We start from the raw sequence: 4,258 nt of genomic DNA on the forward strand, positions 1-4,258 counted from the left end.
AAAAACAGAGAACCAAGAAGCAACCCAATTAAAAGATGGGCTAAGGAGCTGAACAGAGAGTTCTTAAAAGAAGTAAAGATGGCTATGAAAGATCTTAAAAGATGTTCAACATCACTAATAATTAGGGAAATTCAAATTAAAACCACTTTCAGATTTCACCTCACCCAAGGCACAATGGCTAAGATCAAGAAAACAAGTGATACCAAATGTTGGAGAGGATGTGGGGAAAGGGGAACACTCATCCACTGCTGGTAGGACTGAAAACTGGTTCAACCCCTATGGAAAGCAGTGTGGAGCATTCTTTCTACAAATGAACCGACTATTTGACCCAATTATACCACTCCTTGGCATATACCTAAAGGATTCATCCTATTGCAGAGACACATGTACATCCATGTTTGTTGCTGCTCTTTTCACAATAGCTAAGAGATGGAAGCAACCTAAGTGTCCCACAATTGATGAGTGGATAATGAAAATGTGGTTCATTTATATGATGGAGTTTTACTCAGCAGTAAAGAAAGATGAAATCATGAAATTTGCAGGAAAATGGATGGAACTAAAAACTGTTGTACTAAGTGAAGTAACACAGACTCAGAAAAAAATCTACATATATTCTCCCTCATATGTGGATACTAGAACCTGGCTCTGATAAATAATTATGCAACCAGACATAACTACAAGAACCAGGATGTTCTAGAATAGAAACGAGGCAGAATGATGCTCAGCATTTTGGGATCCTTTTACACAAGGCACTCAATGACATCACAACTTTGCAGGGAGAAAGGGGGGAAATGGGGGCACCTTAAGTGGGAAAACCATGATGGAGGGGTGAGACAATGTGAGAGATAAACAATGCCTAGCTAGTTTTGAAAACCATAGAGAACCATATTACTCCTACAACCTACTGACAAATTATACATAGCAGATCAAGAAATATATGTCTAGGTAAGGTTTATCTGAGAACAACTGATCTTTGCCCAAGATTTATCGACATGACACACTGCGGTCTCCGCCAGCGGTGGCCACTCCTCTGTTCTCGTGGGTGCCACTCCTTCATTCTCATGGGTGTCGAGGCTCCTCCTCCACTTACCCTGGGCCAAGGCAGCTCTTCTGCTTTCCCTGTGCTGCCTCCTGTCGTCACCGCTTCTGCCTGGTCCCGGACCCCAGGGCTGCTGAGGAGACTGTGTCAGCAGAGCCACATTCAGACACAGGAGACCAGGTTCATTGACACAGGTCTGCTTTATTGCAGGAAGTACAAGCTTATATAGGGATAGTGGTCCAATCACAGCACAGCAAGTAGGATACCTCATTAGCATAACAGATTTAGCATCCTATCAAAGTACAACAAGTAGGATACCTTATTAGCATCATCTTATTAGCATAACACACTTAACATCCTATCACAGAATAGAGGGTATGATGCCTCATTAGCATACTGGGTTTTAGATTACAGAGCCAGGATTCCTGGACCCTGACAGTTGCAATATCACCCTAGACTCAAGCCTAACTCCCATATCTCCCCCTTTTTTTATTTTTAAAGGTGAGTTATATAGCATATAGATATCAGTCCAGATACATCAAGGCAAAGTACAATGGCTCAGGGGGTCATTGTATCAAGAGCCCCCTCCCTCAAGATGGTGAGCTTCCTTAAGAACAGGTTGTGCCAACTCCATGCCAACCAGTGGGAGTTGAGATTCTTTGTCTCGGCATTGTTGTCCCCCCCTCAAGGTCACCCAGCATAATGGACTGTGCCTGTCTTAGGTTGTCCTATCTGTTGGGATCTTACCCATCATTGAGTACCAGCCCTTGAAGGGTGGGTCCTTTTGTGTGGTTTGGCAGAGGGAGAGGCAGCACATCCAGCACTGGCCTGTCCAAAGGCCTCCTCAGGGGTCAAGAATCTGCTGAAACTTGTCAGAGACCAACCATAGGTTGATAAGGGCAAGGAACAGTGGGTCCCTGCTTTCAGAAACATGTCCAGCAAGATCTGGAGGCGGGGAACCGCCAACCGAACCAGAGAAACACGAGCCCCAACAAAATCAAGGAGACCGTTGACAACACAGGGTCCAAAAACCAGAAGAGTTAGTATAATAAGGGGAACAGCTAAGGCAGACAGGAGCATGGTACATCTGTAGTTCAGGGAACCACTGGCAAGCTAGGTTGATGGGTTAGTGGGGTTAACAAGAATTGCTAGAGCTTGAGAGTTAACAATACTGATAACATAAATGATAAGGAACATAGACAAAGGTTTTCCTCTAGATTGAGGACTTGACTTAGCTAATGTCTCTGTTTGCAGAGAGAGATGTTTGAGGTCTCCCCAGGTTGGTGGCTTTTGTTGTCTGTGACATTGGGTCAGTCCCTCAGTGGTTGAGAGGTGCACCGCTTCCTCCAGAGTCAGGGCTGCCAAATCCAGGGTCAGTGGTTGTGGAGGGAGGGTTTTCGTTCCAAGCAATTCTGATGTTTCGAGCTGGGATAACATTATCTGGAAAGACATAAGCATAGCCTCACCCTTGCATTAACAAAAGGTGTCAATAATATGATGGATATATTTGAGCTTGCCAAAGGAAGGGAAGTGAGTGATGTCCATCTGCCAGATCTTGTTAGGGAAGGTGCAAGACCAATGACCCTGTCATCCATGAGCCCAACATTTGCTCTTTTCTGTCTTGGCCTGCGGGTGATGAGCAGCCAGTCCTTCTGCAAGAGCCATGGCATAAGCTCAAGTGGTCCCCAATCCTGACAGGCCAGAATCCATTCAGAGACATCCTTATGTCTAACGGGTCCTATGGCAAGGCAATACTCAGTAGAGCAGACTTCATATACAAGATTCTCAAGCAAAGCATCTGCAGCCCCCCGATGGCTGATTTTTCTATTAACGCTTTGTTGGCACCTTTTAACAAAGCCAGAGAAAGTCTCACCTTGTTTTTGTATCAATCTGGTCAATTTGGTATCCTCACGAGTCAGCATACTTTGGAAAGTACAGAGTGCGCAAAGCTGCACTTGTTCAAAGTAGTGAGGAGGTCCCTGTGCCTGAGCTTGTGGGGTTTCAAAATTGCCATGCCCTACCAAGGCATCAAACCCAATGTTTTGAACATTGGCATTTTTATTGCTCTCTGCCTGTTGTTCACATTCATCCTGATAAGCAGCCTTCCATAAGAGAAAATCACCTCCCTGTAGACAGGCACAGGCAATATTCTACCAATCATAAGGGGTGTTGGCTGCACGGCTGATTGTTTCTAATAGCTGACCAAACCAAGGAGAATGAATGCCATCCTCAATGGCTGCCTTATGCAGCTTTTTTAAAGTATCATGATAATATGGATTCCAGACATTAGGGTTCTGTAGTCCCTGATTGACGGCAACCAGGAAAAACTGTGGAAAATCACCCATTGTATCATAGGAGAGGGGCCTAGGTGGGAGGGGATTCCAGTCCTCCTCTGGAAGGGAGGGGTAGATGGACTGGGGGGAAACTTCCTTAGAGCTAGTGCAAGATGGCAGAAAGTAGCCATCACCCCATAATGGTGGAGCAGAGGCTGCCTTAACTTCCCATTTTTCATCAAAGCCAATACAAGATGGCAGAGGGTAGCCACCACCCCGTAATGGTGGGGCAGGGGTGATCTTGACTTCCTGTTTTTCATCAGGGGGACCCTCGTATCCTAATTCCTCATTTTTTACCTCATTATCAGCAGTCATTGTTTCTGCATCATAAGAGAAATCAGTGTGGTTTTGACTGGAAATGCCTGGAACAAGCTGTCCCCACTATCCTGTTGCTTTATTTGTTTATGTTTTTTAGTATGAGATTATTCTGCTCAGGGGCATCAGGGGGGAACTCCCCAAAGCAAGGCCAGAATGGCAGTCACAAAGGGGTAGAACAGCCCAGATAATGGACGCCCCTCCCTGACTTCTCTCTTTCTGGCCATGAATAGCACACAAGCCCATTGCTCTGGATCCCAACAGCAGGAATCCATAAACCAAGGAGCAAGAGCTAGCACTTCATCTAATACCTTAGTTACTTCCTTCTCTGTTACCCTAATTTGCCTACTCCTGAGGAAAGAAGCCAGTGCAGCAGCATGGAGGCCAGCAGCAGCTGGATGACTATTCCCCATGCTGGAGGTCACTCACCCTGCGAGACGTACCCAGGACTCAGGAGCCATTCAGGAAGATGATCAGTGGAGACAGGAACAACACGCCAAAATGAAGACTGTAAGCCAGAAGAAGAAGCACAGGAGAACAAAACCAGCAAGCACCCATGGAAGAATCACTG

The sequence above is a fragment of the Nannospalax galili genome, unplaced genomic scaffold (genome assembly GCF_000622305.1).
Source record: "Nannospalax galili isolate Female #2095 unplaced genomic scaffold, S.galili_v1.0 scaffold312, whole genome shotgun sequence".
NCBI lineage: Eukaryota > Metazoa > Chordata > Mammalia > Rodentia > Spalacidae > Nannospalax > Nannospalax galili.